The sequence below is a fragment of the Onychostoma macrolepis genome, chromosome 17 (assembly GCF_012432095.1).
Source record: "Onychostoma macrolepis isolate SWU-2019 chromosome 17, ASM1243209v1, whole genome shotgun sequence".
In the NCBI taxonomy this organism is placed as follows: Eukaryota; Metazoa; Chordata; class Actinopteri; order Cypriniformes; family Cyprinidae; genus Onychostoma; species Onychostoma macrolepis.
The window spans coordinates 23012996-23030666 of NC_081171.1; positions in this window are offsets into that span (position 1 = coordinate 23012996).

Sequence of the window (17671 nt, forward strand, 5' to 3'; positions counted from 1 at the left end):
AGATGAAGAGAAATAGGCAAAGAAAGGCAGAATTGTGTGTTTAAGTTTAACGAAATGAGGAAAAGGTTTTTTTTAGAAAAAGCTGTATCAAGCTATATTAATATGAATTATTTTAAACATGAGTCTATACCGCAGCTATTTAACATTTAATGACAGAGTAACAATATCATCAGAATCAATTTTTATTTTTTTAACATTTAAAAAGACAGGAACAATATAATTGGAATTAATTATCCAGCTGATGAACAATAAAAACAGCCAATCAGAATTCACCTGACTTTAAATAGCTTGAGCATTTAAAGTGGCAGACAACAACTTAACTGCAGCGTGTATAATAAACTGAACTTTATCATTTGTTGGTGTGGATGCTAAAATACAGTAGTTCGCATTATAGTATATATAGTGATCTGATTTGGCCAAATTAATTGAAGATCTGATTTGTCACGTGACAATTTAAACTAGCATTTCCAGACTCTTGCTTAGACAGATGTGTTCAATAAAAATCAACACGGACGTAAGACTTTGTTGAGGGCTCTTCCTGATGGGGCCGTGGGATATGTAAACCAAAGTTTAAGAAACATCAAATGCTGTGCAAAATGTAACTGCCGTAAAGTTCAGTCAAAGGGTTAAGACCAACACAGACGTACCATTGGAAATGTTTGCCTTTGCAGCTTTTGGTCTTCTCCGTAAACACACAAGATGGCCAAATTCATCCCTCTCCACAAACAAGACAAGAGTTCGACAGGCCTTCCTTTGGTCTTCCTTTTTAGCTGAAACAAAGAAAACAGAAAATGTTGAACCTTTGAAGGACTTTAGCCTCCTGGCAGCTTCTTCAGGTTCAGCACTGGGAGCTTCAGTACAAGTTACCTGTTAATATCAGCAGCTTTTGACATAACCGATCAAAATTCGATTCTGAGCTTTGAAAATATGTCATGATGAAAAAGAAAGGAAGAAAGAGAGCAAAATGTGTAAATTAATTATGAATAACAGTTCAGAAAAATAGGCAAGGAAAAGCTGAGAGAGAGAGAGAGAGAGAGAGAGAGAGAGAGAGCTGTTGATAAACAGCTGTTGGACACTAAAGGTTGTTGTAGTAGATGGAGATGTATGTGATCTGAAGAAACTGCAAGACAAAAAAATATTGAATTACATTTTTCTTTACATAAAAGTATTAAAGGCATGGCAAGTTATGTGATTAACTACAAATACCACATTAAAACTACGTTACTGTGGTAAAAACATGGTAAATGTTGTGTTTTTGTGCTTTAACTACAAATAGTACACAGTAAAAACACAGTCACAGTGGTAAAACAAGGTAAGTGTTGTAGATACCGTGTTTTAACTACAAATACCACATTAAAACTACATTACTGTGGTAAAAACATGGTAAATGTTGTGTTTTTGTGCTTTAACTACAAATAGTACACAGTAAAAACACAGTCACAGTGGTAAAACAAGGTAAGTGTTGTAGATACCGTGTTTTAACTACAAATACCACATTAAAACTATGGTAAATGTTGTGTTTTTGTGCTTTAACTACAAATAGTACAGTAAAAACACAGTTACTGTGGTGAAACAAGGTAAGTGTTGTGGATACCGTGTTTTAACTACAAATACCACATTAAAACTATGTTACTGTGGTAAAAACATGGTAAATGTTGTGTTTTTGTGCTTTAACTACAAATAGTACACAGTAAAAACACAGTCACAGTGGTAAAACAAGGTAAGTGTTGTAGATACCGTGTTTTAACTACAAATACCACATTAAAACTACATTACTGTGGTAAAAACATGGTAAATGTTGTGTTTTTGTGCTTTAACTACAAATAGTACAGTAAAAACACAGTTACTGTGGTGAAACAAGGTAAGTGTTGTGGATACCGTGTTTTAACTACAAATACCACATTAAAACTATGTTACTGTGGTAAAAACATGGTAAATGTTGTGTTTTTGTGCTTTAACTACAAATAGTACAGTAAAAACACAGTTACTGTGGTGAAACAAGGTAAGTGTTGTGGATACCGTGTTTTAACTACAAATACCACATTAAAACTACGTAACTATGGTAAAAACATGGTAAATGTGTGGACTTTTACATGATCACTTTCCAACCACAGGCTAATTTCAAACAAATATCACAATGAAAACTAACTTCAAACGTGTTGAAATAATGGGACAAATAGTGTACAGTATCGATTTGAAACAAAACATAATTTCTTTCATAAATACAGGACGATCGACTAACGTTACTTTACGAGACGGGTGGAAACTCTACCTGTATGTGTCTTGAAGTTATCTAAAATCCATATCTTTTTAGCAATAAAACACTTCGAATAGCCGGGAGAGTTTAAAACGCAAATAGCAAGCATTTTAAAGAAACCCACAATGCATTTAGGTGAAAGTATCTGTAGCATCTCCTGTTGCCGGTAGGGGCGCTAATCTAGGGAACGCTCGTATGGGTCGTATTTGAGGATAGTGACAAACGACCTTACGGTCGTATGAGTTGAAGGACTTATTGGCAAAAAAATAAAAAATCAGGAAGGGGGCCAACACTTTTTCACACCACTGTATATATATATATATATATTACAAAATATAAGAAATAGAGTCTATAATTGCCATCAAGTCGAAAACGGACATGAAACATAAAGGGACATTGAAAGCAATGCAGAAGTAATGCGTTTTGAGTAGAGATTTAAAAACCTGTATAGTATAGCAGTTCTAAGCTAGGAGAGGAGTGATATGGGTGAATTTACGTAGGCCCATTAAGAGTCTTGCTGAAGTATTTTGGACCAACTGGAGACTCAATTACACAATACAGTGAATTACAGTAATCTAAATATGATGATATAAAAACATGAATTACTCTCTCAAAGTCTTAAAAAGAGAAGAAAGGCTTGATTTTAGAGAGAAGATGGAGATGAAGGAAACAGGATTTAACCACAGAATTTACTTGACTATCAAATTTCCGCTTACTGTCAAGCAAAACACCAAACAAAGTTTTTAACAAGGGTTCTGTCTTGGGATGTAACAGAGTGATTACTGAGATATTTTAATGGAATGCCACTAGCGAGACCACAAAAGGATAATTTCAGTTTTCTTTTCATTAAGGTAGAGAAAATTTAATGACATCCAGATTTTGATATCCTACATACAAGCCAACAAAGTATCAAAGTTGTTGTTATCGGAGCGTTTAAGTGTATGGAAGCAGAATAATGACAATAGTTTTTGAAACATAAATCATGCTGAATTCCACAAATTGAAAAAAAGATGCATTGCAATTAACCCTTCCCCAGATCTGTGCCTCAATACTATCCTGTCTTGGAGGTCTACAGACAATTCCTTGGACTTCATGACTTGGTTTGTGCTCTGACATGCATTGTTACCTGTGGGACCTTATATAGACAGGTGTTTGCCTTTCCAAATCAACTCAATTTACCACAAGTGGACTCCAATCAAGTTGTAGAAACATCTCAAGGATGATCAGTGGAAACAGGATGCGCATGAGCTCAATTTTGAGTGTCATGGCAAAGGCTGTGAACACTTATGCATGTGTTTTTTTTTTTTCGATTTTCGTTTTTTATAAATTAGCAAAGACTTCAAACAAACTTATTTCACATTGTCATTATGGGGTATTGTTTTTAGATTTTTTTGGAAAATAATGAATTTAATCCATTTTTGAATAAGGCTGTAACATAACAAAATGTGGAAAAAGTGATGCGCTGTGAATACATTCCGGATGCATCCTTTTCTTTGAGTTGCAATTCAATATTAGTATTTTGTTTAACAAAAAAAAAAACAATTCACACCAAAATAATTTTGTATAAATACAATCATAAAATAAATGAACAATACTCTCATTTTCCTCTTTGCAGAAACCACACTTCAAGTCGATGTCTTTACAAAACGTGGCAATTACCAGGATAAATACGATGAACAATCTTGTATGATACTTCTCTAGTTTTATTTGTGATACAAAAACGTCTGGAGATCTTAAAGGTTTCTTTCCAATTGACATCTTGAAATTGTGATCTCCAAAAACCAATGGCTGAAGGAACACTGGAAATCTGGCCAAATCGTTCTAAGATAATTATTATTACATTTTTGTTGTTTTATATTTATACCTTCCAGTTTAAGACTGAAATCTAAATTAGTTTTTTTGTCTATATCATTTCCTAATAATTTCCTAAGTTCTGAAGGAATTGCATTAATTACCTTCATATACTCCTTAACAGGTATATAAAATGAAAATTTTCCTAAAAACTCTGTATAGGTAAGCACATGACCATTACTATTATTCAAAAATTGTGAAACCAACAAAATATTTCTTCTAAACCGATTAACTAAAAAAAAAAGATTTATTTTGGTGTGTAATGTATTTATTATTCCAAATTAAACATTTATGAGGGGAAAAATTGTGTTTGTATATAATCATCCATGATAGCAATGCCTGTTTGTGAAAATTGGAAAGTTTTATGGGAAGCTTGCTAATATTAAGATTACAATTAAGAAGAAATTCAATACCACCTACTTTTTCAAAAATAATATTAGGGATGTAATACCATAGTTTATCTTTTGAACGGATATAATTTTGTATCCATTTAATTTTCAAAATAGTGTTGGATGTTTCAAAATCAAGTACATTTAGTCCACCTTGGTTAAGTGGATTACAAAGTATTTTTTTATACAAATAATGATGTTTATTTTTCCAAATAAAATTATACATATATTTATTTATCTCATTAATGATACTTTTTGGAATATCTATAGCCATTGCGGTGTAAACTAATCTGGATAAACCTTCAGATTTTGATAATAAAACTCTCCCATTTAAAGAAAGGTCTCTCATCAGCCAAATGTTAAATTTCTTTTGAATTTGATTAATTATTGGGGTATAATTAATATTTACTCTTTCTCTTTGATCTTTGCATATTGTAATTCCTAAATAAGTAATATAGTCTTTTATTGGAATACCACAAAATTCAAACAAGTTACTGGGTCTTTCTTTTAAAGCAAACAATTCACATTTTTTTATATTTATAGATAACCCTGATACTAAATAGAAATCGTGAAGACACTCAAGAGCCACTTTTAATTCTTTTATGTCTTTTAGAAAAATTGCCGTATCATCTGCTAATTGGGAACATTTAATCACATTATTGGCCAACTGGATACCTTGAAACAGTTTGTTTTTAATATGAAGATACAATACTTGCATGACCAATAAAAATAACAGAGGAGATAATGGATCTCCTTGTTTAACACCTCTATCTATATTAAATCTAGGAGTGGTCCCGAAGGGTATAGTTTAACAGAGCTATTGCAATTATTATATAATGTTCGAACTGCACGAATAAAGTTGTTGCCAAAACCAAAGAAATCAAGAAATTTGTGGTTTACAGTATCGAATGCTTTATAATAGTCTATAAAAAAAATATAGCTGTCATCATTTAAAAGAAAATTGTAGTCAATCAAATCTAATATTAATCGAATATTGCTGCCAATATATCTACCACATAAGAAGCCAGATTGACAATCATCAATAACTTCATTTAGAACTAACTTTAATCGACTTGCAAAAATATGTGAAAATAATTTAGTATCATTATTGATTAGAGTTATAGGCCTCCAATTTTCTATATTTAATAGGTATTTACCGGGCTTAGGAATCAATGTAATCAATCCCTGTAACATAGTTGGCAACATTACTTCATTTTGCAATATTTCTTTGAAGACATATAAAAGAAACTCTGAGATATCTTCTTTGAACTCTTTATAAAATTCACAGGTCAGCCCATCATTACCTGGTGCTTTATTATTTTTAAGCCTTTCAATGCTTTTATGAATTTCTTCAAGAGTTATATCTTGATCACATATGTATTTAGAATGATGATCTATACTTTTTGCATTTTTTTTTAAGTGCATCTAGAAAAAAAGCAGCATTACCTATATTATTATTTTGGGCATATAACTTTTCATAAAATGTAACAACAAAATTAGATATTAATTTTGGGTCCACCGTAAGAGAATCATTAATCTTAAGTTTCTTTAAAGAGGAAACGTCTCCATTTTTTCTTTCAAGATTGAAAAAATGTTTAGAATTTGATTCACCTTTTTCTAACCACTTTCTCCTTGACCTTATAAACACACCCTTAGCTTTATATTCATAGATTTGTTCTAATTCCAATTGTAATTTTATTAAAATATTTTTATCTTGTTCACTTTCTATTTGTTTGTCATATATATCCATTATGTTTTGAATTAAAATATTTTCTTTGTTTCTTTTGGCTTTGTCTATTTCTTTACTTCTTGAGACTGCAAATTTTCTAAGTTCATATTTCAAAATTTCCCAATTTATTCCATATAAGCCTGATATTTTAGCATTATTGTAACATCTCTTTATCACACTTTTAACCTTATCCTTAAACTGAACATCTTCAAAAAGTGAATTGTTTAATTTCCAGTAATTGAAATGAAATCCTCGAGATCTTTTATCACCAAGGCTGATGACTAAATGGATCATTTTATGGTCACTGAAGACTGAAGGCACTATGTCAGTCTCCTGAATTTGATTCCCAAGCTCCTCAGATGTTAACCAAAAGTCAATTCTAGATTGTATAGATCTATCCTTATTACGCCAAGTAAAGTCTATCTTATCAAGATTTCTGTGTCTCCATTCATCCCGACAATTTAATTGAGAACATATATTAAATATATCAGTAGGCTATATTGGGACTGTCTACTGATACGAGGAGGAAAACAATCCAGAAAAGGATCGTTAATAGTGTTCCAGTCACCACCTAAAATCAACTGGGCACTTGGGTATATTTTGAAGAAATCCAAAATTTCTTCTCTAAAATTTTGTAATAACAATTTGTTTTGTAGAGTATAATTGTCACCATAGATGTTCCCCAAAATTAAAACATTATTTTCATCTTCTATAACTAAAATCAACCATCTTCCACAAGAGTGAGCTTTACTTTTTAAAACCAACGTCAAGTGTTTTCCATTCACCCAAGAACAACATTTACGTAAATAACCTAATTGAGTGTCACAAATAACACCAAATAGCCTATACAACATTTTCAAACTGGAAGTAAAAGAAAACAAAAAGTAACTCAAAAATTTGTTATAATATGTTATCCAGCATATATTCACATAGCAATATAAGGCTTAAGTTATATTATAACTCTTATAAAAGGTAAATGTGTAATGTTACATTTTACTTTCAAGCCTATTAGAGAGTATAACCTTCACCCTTTACCTCCCTTACAAAAAATTACTGCAGTTTTTTTTTTAAAGTAATACTGCAGTTTTTGTTACATGTAGAAAAATGCAGTTTTTTGGACACAAAAAAACTGCATTATTGCCATTTTACTGCAATACATCTGAAGTACTATTGAAATACAACTGCAGTAGAGCTGTAGTATTACTAACAAACTGCAATAGAACCGCAGTATTACTGCAATACAGCTGAAGTATTACTACAGTTATACTGCAATAAATCTGCAGTAGTACTGCAATAATACAAGTACAATTCAGTACTACCAAAGTGCAAGACTAATAAAATGCTGTACAGTAACACTGAAATGCAACCAGAATATTCAGAATAACCAGTTTTATTTTACACAACTGCAATATAATAAATTAAGGTACAAAACAACAGTGAATGTCTCAAACAGCAATGCAACAATAAATTATTTTACTTTTCTTTAAACTTAAAATAACAGGCTGAGAGTTACACTAAAAGTATTTAGTGTTTATTTACAAATCACACAATCATGCACATTTCTTCCCTCATTATTCAGACAGGTTTCATTTTTTGAAGAGCTTATCCTCATCGTTCTGCTTGGTTCTTATGACTGTGAAAGTCTTATGCGGGTGAAATATTCCATAGGCAAATATTTTTTGTACAAAAATATTTTTGTACGAATATTTTATAGGAAGTCTACGTTACAAAAAATAAATAAATAAATAAATAACACTTGCCAAGTCTACTGTAACCACAGCACTTGCTATATGTTGCACAATACAGCATAACTGCAGTACAGGGCCTATACAAGAAGACTTTATTGGCAATGAAAATAACCTCATTGCCATTAAAGTGAAATTACTGAACCTAATCATAGGAGCTTTATTTTTTTTTAAATTGCTCATAAAAAAAATAAATAAAATTTAATAAATTTAATCAGACAGACTTAGAAGCTTTTGCATCTGAAATCTTCACCTGCATTTCAGTGTATCACTGAACTGCAGTTATATTGTATCTGTACTTCATTATACTGCAAATCTACAGTTGCACTTCAGTTTTACTGCTCTTGAACTTTAATGAACTGCAGTTATATACTTCATTATACTGCAATTGTCCAGTTGTACTTCATTGTACTGCATTTATACTGCTTTGTACTGCAGTTTCACTGCAGTTGTACTTCAATTTACTGCAGTTATTTTTTGTAAGGGCTCAAAGAACTGAAACATCAGCTTCAACGTTAGTCAGTTTATCCACGGATTTCTTTGCCATCAATTATAGCTTTGGCACCGACAAAAAAAGCCTTTGTCCCTTGTTTGCGCGCAGTTTCAATTTGAGGCCAAAGTCGGTTGCGTATGTCTTTGTCTTTCGTTGTTAGGTCCTCTCCAAAACTTAACTTTCTGGACTGAAGATACTCTGATCCCTTCGAACTATTCCACAGGAGCTCGCCGTAAACTTCAAGATGATCGGCCGAACCTTCTCAGCGCTTTTCCTCCTGACGCGATGAACATCATCAATGTGAAGAGGAAAGTTATCTGCAGCCTCCGGTACCACGGCACAACATATGTCAGTCACTCTTTGTTTGACATTCTCTCCTTCTTGCTCTGCTAGACCGTAAAGCCTTAGATTCCATCTTCTTTGGTATCTTTCAGCTTCATTTACTCTTTCTTCCAACTCTGAAATTCTCTTCTGATGTTCTTCGTTTACTTCCTTAAGAGACACAATGTCTTAACATCATGCATCTCTTTGAAGAGAAATTCAGTAGCTTCTTTTAAAGAGTTTATGCATTCTCGGTTTTATTTGATCTCATGGTGTATAGTTTCAGTATTTTGATTCATTTTGTCCACCAATATTTGCACGATGTTATTCTGTACCTCAGCAAGCGTTGGCTCCAGTTTACTTTTTTTGGGATCTGGCGTGCATGGCTCCGAACCCGGGACCGGAGTTAGCTCTGGACTACTGCAGCGAGCGTAGGAATGCACCTCCATGACTTCCATTTTTTGATTATCAGTGTGGTCAGCAGAACAATCTTTTCCAGAACCAGATTTTCCTCTCTCTGTATTTCTCCCTCGTCTCTTTTCGGCCATTACCTCATACAACTTCAGGGGAAGAGTTTCCAACTAGCTTTCAGACGTCGGGATAAACTTTTTGTAGATTAATATTTCTAAAGGTTGAAGGTTACTAATTTACACATTTGTTGCTCCGTTGTTCAATACTTTACTCAGTACATCAGTTAAAAGTCTGTAAAGTTGTTCAGTGGGTGTGAAAAACAAATACAAACTCTAACAACAAAAAACTCAGTCTGCTTCGGACGCCATCTTGAGCCCCCCGCTAGACTTAAAAAGTATGCGCTTGTTTTGACAGATCTGAGATTTGAAAATGGCGCTACCGGAAAAGCTTCAGGACCAGACATGCGCAGTAGCGTTCCAACGCCTTTGTTATTGTTTACGTCCTCTATATAAATATCTATATAAATCCATCTCCACACTTGATCACCAGTCAGGAGTGTATAAACAACAAACAATATGCATAAGTCTAGACATCTGTAGGGTAAAGTGGGCCTGCAGATGAAAATTAATTCAGCGCAATAATTTTAGCTAGCAGAGTATGGAAGCAGAATAATGACAATAGTTTTTGAAACATAAAGCATGCTGAATTCCACAAATCGAAAAAAAAGATGCATTGCAATTAACAGTGCTTGCATTTAAATGCCTTGTATTTCCAGAGCTTGCATTTTTAGGTCCTGAAATTTAACATAGTTGTTTGTTTAAGCTGTGAATATTTAAATTTAAAATATTTCACACACATTTTCATAATTAAAAATTCAATAATTCACATTCACCTTCCAGAATTCACTTCCAAAATACTCAGTCCGTTTAAAAATACGATGTATAATATTCTACAGGCAAATTTCGGTCATTTTATTTCACTTTCCAAATTCGCTGCCACAAATTCAGTGGTTAAAATTCGGCAGAAACTTCAGCGTTGCACATCCGGGAACCGCAGGAATAGCAGTAGAGCACCGATGCATGATCTCCAGCTGCTGTCAGCCACTCACCAGCAGGTGGCGCAAGCGGCTGGATGTGGATCAAGTCATTCATTTACAAAAACTGATTTGCAGAAATGGAGCAAGCGCTAAGTAGAAATTTTGATTATCGGGGCCAGTATAAACATGTGGAAACGCTGATTGTGTGTATGTTTAATTCAGCATCTTCGCTGTTTCCCATAGCCTACATGTAAGCTGCTTTCTCTACCACAAAGGAGATTATAATGCTCTTTTACCCAACGCTGAAGTACAGAACTAACATTACATCTGAGGAAGACATATATTGTTCTCGGTTGCGTAGTTTCTGTAACTTTGTATCATGGCTTGTATGACGCTGTGCTGTAATACTGGGGTTCCCCTCTTATGTCACACTCCAGGATTCCCCAATGATGCATAAAGCACCTCAGTGAACTAATGTTCACTAATACAGTGATATAAGACCTCAGATCTCAGAATACACTTTATTGATGATCATGTGAACTATATACAGGCAAGCAAATGAGGTCAGAAGAACGCAACACACTGCATTTTCGTTGCTTTCCCTTATCGCTGATCTATAGAGTTGACAGTCCTACAAAGATATCAATACCACGATTAGTTTTAACAGTTGCAACCACTTTATATCGACATAAAAAAGGAGTTCAAAACCGCCTAGGTGTATTGTTGCTGCAAATGTAAACCTGAGAAACTTTCTCCAGAAAGCATTGACGTGCTATCGCACCCAAGGGGCCGTCTGACAATTCCACCGACTGGGTTAAAACAATCCAATGTATTTAAATTAAAATTACTTTTAACATTTAAAATAACACACTGTCAAATTGTAAAGCTTGTATTACTCATAGTGATTTACTACAGATGAGATTTTGCCAATACCTCCCTTTATACATACAGTACAAAATTATTTACATATAAAAGATCCCTGGAAAGGGAAAGGGTTTTTCATGTTCCAACGGTTGTAGTATGTTGCTAGATACAAAACTGACTTACTACAGGTTAGATTTAGCCAATATCTCCCCTACGGTATGTACAGTACACAAATATTTTTTTTTTAAACTACAGTAATTCACCAAAAGGGTTTTTCATGTTCCACAGGTTGTAGTACATTGTGAAATTTTGCCAATATCCCTTACTGTATGTAACATTAATTTAAAACTAGGGGTGTAACGGTACGCGTATCGTGTATTGAACGGTTCACGGGCAGTTCCAAATGGAAGTGATCATCCCTATCCCCTTGGAGTGAGCAGGGCACTTGCTGATGGACAACCGCATAAAATCGATACACGATACATGTACCGTTACACCACTATTTAAAACAAAAACAAAAAAATCTGTAAGACCTCAAAAGGAATTGTTCATGTTCCAAAGGTTGTAGTATAAAATATTGATGCACTTTATGCACATTAAGGGAGGTATTAGCAAAATTTCACCTATAGTAAGTCAGTCAGTCGGGAGAAGGCGATTAGTCACCAGAAGAGACAGACGGCAGTGCGTAAGTGTTTTAATACTCATTCTTAGCTCTGTTGTTTAAATTAATTCCTTGTTGCTAGGAAAGAATAGTTCGTTTCCTACCTATTTCTATTCTGCTTTTTCGTTGTGGTTTATATTTTTGATTGCACTAACTGATCATTATAATAACTGCCCTTTAGCTTAAACTCCTTTCCTGCACTTAAGTGCGAAGTGTTAGTTTCGATTTGAGCCATTGCCCTGCGATTGGCTGGTGGTTGTGCTAATTAAAAGCGACCACAGCTTTTTTTCACTCTAGACTGTGTATTTGTTTGAGGTGTGTGCGCTGACGCGGAAGCGTCTGCGGAAGCGTTCAGCCGTCGTGTTCAGCCTCCTCGTGTGAAGACCGAGGAGTGTAAAGACCGAGGAGTGTAAAGACCGAGGAGTGTAAAGACCGAGGAGTGTAAAGACCGAGGAGTGTAAAGACCGAGGAGTGTAAAGACCTGCGACTTTTTCCTGTGCGACTTGAACCGAGCAACACACTTAAGTATCTTTTTTTTCCTTCCTCACTCTGCTCTCCTATCCTCTTTCCTTCTACCTCTATCATGTGTCTCCAAAACATTCCGGTTCTCTCTCAGCCACGCTCTAACATCACTCGCAGACGGCAACGTAATACTGCTAACCTACGCCCTATCTCTACATCTTCCACTACACCTCTGGCTTTCTCTGTGGGTCTCTGGAATTGTCAGTCAGCCGTCAACAAAGCTGACTTCATTTCTGCCTTTTCTTTAAAATCCACTCTCAGCATCTTGGGCTTGACTGAGACCTGGATTCGTCCAGAAGACTCAGCAACCCCAGCTGCTCTCTACTAATTTCTCTTTCTCTCATACTTGGCGTCAAGTTGGTCGGGTGGGGGTACTGGCCTGCTCGTTTCACACAATTGGAAATACTCAACCCGCTCTACCCTTTGCAATTACAACTCATTTGAATGTCATGCCATTACTGTATCAGCTCCAATAAAACTCCAGATTGTGGTAATCTACCGTCCCCCTGGACAAATTCTAGCCACCTTCCTAGAGGAGCTGGATGGGTTGTTGTCCTCTTTTGTGGAGGATGGCATTCCACTCTTAGTCTTTGGTGATTTCAACATTCACCTAGACAAGCCTTATGCTACAGACTTCCACTCGCTACTAGCTTCATTTGATCTCAATCGCCTTACCACTACTAGCACGCACAAATCAGGCAACCAACTTGATTTAATTTACACACGCAATTGTACTGCAGATAACATTCTGGTACAACCGCTACATATCTCGGACCATTTCTTCATTACATTTACACTACATTTTGCTACCCGTGTGCCACCAACCCCCCTACCGGTTACTTTTAGACGAAACCTGCGCTCCCTTTCTCCTTCCCATCTTTCCTCTGTAGTATCCTCCTCTCTTCCCTCACCTACCCATTTCTCATCTCTGGATGTAAACGCAGCTACTGAAACTTTATGCTCTACCTTAACTTCTTGTCTAGACGACATTTGTCCTCTCTCCTCTAGGTCAGCACGGACTGCCCTTCTAACCCCTGGTTATCTGATGTTCTTCGTGAACATCGGACTAAACTCAGAGCGGCAGAGAAAATGGCACAAATCAAACAACCCGTCGGACCTGAGTAGGTATCAGTCTCTGCTCTCATCTTTCTCTGCTGATGTCCACACTGCCAAATCCTCACATTTCCACAACAAGATCAACAGCGCTCCAGACATGCGTAATCTCTTCAGAACATTTAATTCTCTCCTCTGTCCCCTCCACCACCTCCCACCACTTCTATTACAGCTGATGACTTTGCTACTTTTTTTACAGACAAAACTAGATCGATCAGTGATCAGTTCTCACCTCCACGCACACAGGACCCCCAACCAACCACTTCCACTGCTAAACCTCCCATTTTCTCCTTCTGTCCCTGACGGAGGCTGAAGTATCCAAACTTCTCCTCTCCAACCATCCTACAACATGTCCTCTTGACCCAATCCCTCGCACCTTCTGCAAGCAATCTCTCCCACGCTCTTACCGACACTCACACACATCATCAACACATCACTCCTCACAGGCATCTTCCCCACTGCGTTCAAGCAGGCTCGGGTAACCCCACTGCTCAAAAAACCTACATTAAACACTTCTCTTATAGAAAACTATAGACCTGTCTCTCTCCTTCCATTCATAGCGAAAACACTTGAACGTGTTGTCTTCAACCAGGTCTCATTGTTTCTTTCACAGAACAACAAACTGGACGCTAAACAGTCAGGTTTCAGGAGTGGCCATTCAACTGAGACTGCACTTCTCTCGGTCACTGAAGCCCTGCGAATTGCAAAAGCCCATTCCAAATCATCAGTCCTCATTCTGCTGGATCTATCTGCCGCGTTTGACACTGTCAATCATCAGATACTCCTCTCCACTCTCTCATCACTGGGCATCGCTGGAATTCCACTTCGCTAGTTTGAATCCTATTTCACTGGTAGGTCTTTCAGGGTGGCCTGGGGAGGGGAGGTATCCAAAGCACATACACTGGTCACTGGGGTTCCTCAGGGATCGGTTCTTGGACCCCTCCTCTTCTCCACATACACTACATCACTGGGTCCCATCATACAGGCACATGGATTCTCCTACCACTGCTATGCTGATGACACACAGCTCTATCTCTCTTTTCAACCAGATGATCCAACGGTAGCTGCAAGGATCTCAGGTTGCCTGGCGGACATCTCGGCATGGATGAAAGAACATCACCTTCAGCTCAACCTGGCAAAGACTGAGCTTCTTGTCTTTCCTGCCGCTCCAACTCTACAGCATGACATCACGATCCAGTTAGGTTCATCAACAATTACCCCATCAACTTCGGTCAGAAATCTTGGTGTAATCTTTGATGACCAGCTGACCTTCAAAGACCACATTGCAAAGACTGCTCGATCTTGCAGGTTTGCACTACACAACATCAGAAAGATCAGGCCCTTTCTGACGGAGCATGCTGCACAACTTCTTGTCCAGGCCCTTGTCATTTCTAGGCTGGACTACTGCAATGCTCTTCTGGCTGGACTTCCATCAAACACAGTCAAACCTCTACAAATGATTCAGAATGCGGCACGACTGGTCTTCAAGGAACCCAAAAGAGCCCATGTTACACCTCTCTTTATCTCATTGCATTGGCTACCAATCGCAGCTCGCATCAAGTTCAAGACACTGATGCTTGCTCATAGAACAACCACAGGCTCAGCACCCGCCTACATGCACTCACTATTAAGAATCTACATCCTCCAGAAATCTGAGATCTGCTAGTGAGCGACGCCTCGTGGTACCATCACAAAGAGGCTCAAAATCACTCTCCAGAACATTCTCGTTCACCATTCCTGGCTGGTGGAATGATCTTCCCACCCATATTCGAGTACTGGATCCCTGTCAATCTTCAAGCAACAGCTGAAAACTCATCTCTTTCGACACTACTTGACTTCAACCTACACATAAAAAAAAAAAAAAAAAAAAAATCTTTCTCCTTACTTATTCCTTCCCTTGCTAGCTTGTACTTATTTAAACAATGCCTGAGACTTGGTGTTACAAGCACTTCCTTTGTCGAATTGCCTCTTCAAGATGAATCGCTTCATGTGTTCCCCAAATTGTAAGTCGCTTTGGATAAAAGCGTCTGCAAAATGACTAAATGTAAATGTAAATGTAAATGTCTAGTTACTAGGAATTTACTACAACTTTTGGAGCATATTTAAAAAAAGAAAAGAAAAAAAACCTTTGTGAATTACAGTTTAAATTTCTTAAGAATAATTAGATACTGTATGTACAGTGAGGAAGATGTTGGCAAAATTTCAACTGTAGTAAGTCAGTCTGGTCACTAGTAACATACAACATTTGGAACACAAAAAATCCCATTTTGTAATTTTTTTTTTCTTAAAAATATTTGTGTAGTGTACATACTTAGGGAAATTATAAGGCGAGTTATTGGCAATATATATTTAGTAAATTATTTATTTACTGTGAACATAAATTTGAATAAATTGTTGGAATTTAATAATTCAATTTAAATAATTTAATAAATTATTATTTCGTTTTGTACTGTGAGGTAAATTTGCAGATGGTCCCTAAAGCAGCCTAGGCGAATATCAAACCTAAAACTATCAAGCTTGATTTTCTATGGGAGAAAAAACGGTTTGGTGAAACTTGTTGGTTGTGGGCTCATATTCTGGGCTCATCTGCTTAAATGTACATAATATACAGTAATATATTTGATTAATTAGATGCTGAATTTAATCATTTATTATCACTGAGGCAACAAACCACGTTAAGTGTTTTCTTTATGGGAAATGTTTAACGTGCAGATATGCGTGTTCCGTAGCTTGCGTTCATATCCTCATCTGTTTGCATCATCAGTGAGATCTGAGTTTGGTCTTGGCTTGTTTGAGATGAGCAAAATCTGCCAGAACCGATCACCAGTGATCACCACGAGATGCATGCCGGTTAGAAAAGTGTCCGAGTTTTTTATTATTATTATTTTTTTTTTATTAAACGTATAACATTCACAGGGGATACAGTCAAAGCAATAAAATACATACACAACCAGAATACAAAACAGTAAATACCTCAATAATAGTAATAACAAAAAAAAAAAGAAATATAAAGAGAAAACCAAATAAATAATAGTTACCACAAACATATTTTAAAATAAATAAATAAAAAGTGTCCGAGTTACATCTGCCTTGCTCTGATGTCAGGCGGCTGTGAAATTTTTTTAAATTTGATTTCATGTGATTGTGTATTTAAATTATGCTTGAATATTTCCAAACACTATGACAGTGCGATCTCTGTGTGAGATATGTGATTGTTGTCATATTTCTATAAAAATCTAAAATACATGTTTATATTAAAGTAGAAATGGATGCCTTTCGTATGGGATTAAATAGCAAGCACTTTGAGTGTCTTGTTCATCATATATATATTCACATAAAAGCAACAGAACTGAAATTATATCATGTTTATCAGCATATGAGTGAGAATAACGCGATATCTGCCTTTGATCTCGTAGGTATCTGTTCCACTTCGAGAGGTCAGAACTGTCTGTCTTGACTGCGCTTATTTCACTCCTCCTCTCACTGCAGCCGCCTACATTTCAGGCGAGGCGCATCTCAAACAAGTCTAATAGCTGTCATTGTGTTAGTGCACTACTGAGCTGCGTAATGTGTTTTCTTTAACCAATTTCTGAGAGAAACAGCGTGAAACCTTGCGCGTTCGTTCATATTCTACATCTGCTTAACTGTCGATATAGTTCGCATGATCATCAATAAAGTGTATTCTGAGATCTGAGGTCTTATATCACTGTATTAGTTCACTGAGGTGCTTTATGCATCATTGGGGAATCCTGGAGTGTGACGTAAGAGGGGAACCCCAGTATTACAGCACAGCGTCATACAAGCCATGATACAAAGTTACAGAAACTAAGCAACCGAAAGCAATATTCCTCAGATGTAATGTTAGTTCTGTACATGGCCACAGATTTTAACATACACAATTTCAGGAGAGTTTGATGTTTTTTTACATTGAAAAAATGTTTAATGAAATTATTATTTAGATTATTTAAAAAAAAAAAATTTCAATACTACAAAATACTTCTTCATCAGAATGGTACGAAACTCTGATTTTAATGGGAGTTGCTATGTGCTACGGTTAAAACTCACCGGAGGCCATAAGCGTGTTACAATTATTAAATTTTTTTAAGGTAAATTACGTAAAATCCAAAAATATGAATAATTTGTAATAAATAATTTTCACAGTATTTTTAAGTGCCCACGATAACAATATTGTGAATGTTCATTCTCGTTATATATTACATTAGTGAATACTGGAAAATGTTGATTGGAAACGGGGAGTTTACTTTTTAATCTGAATTGT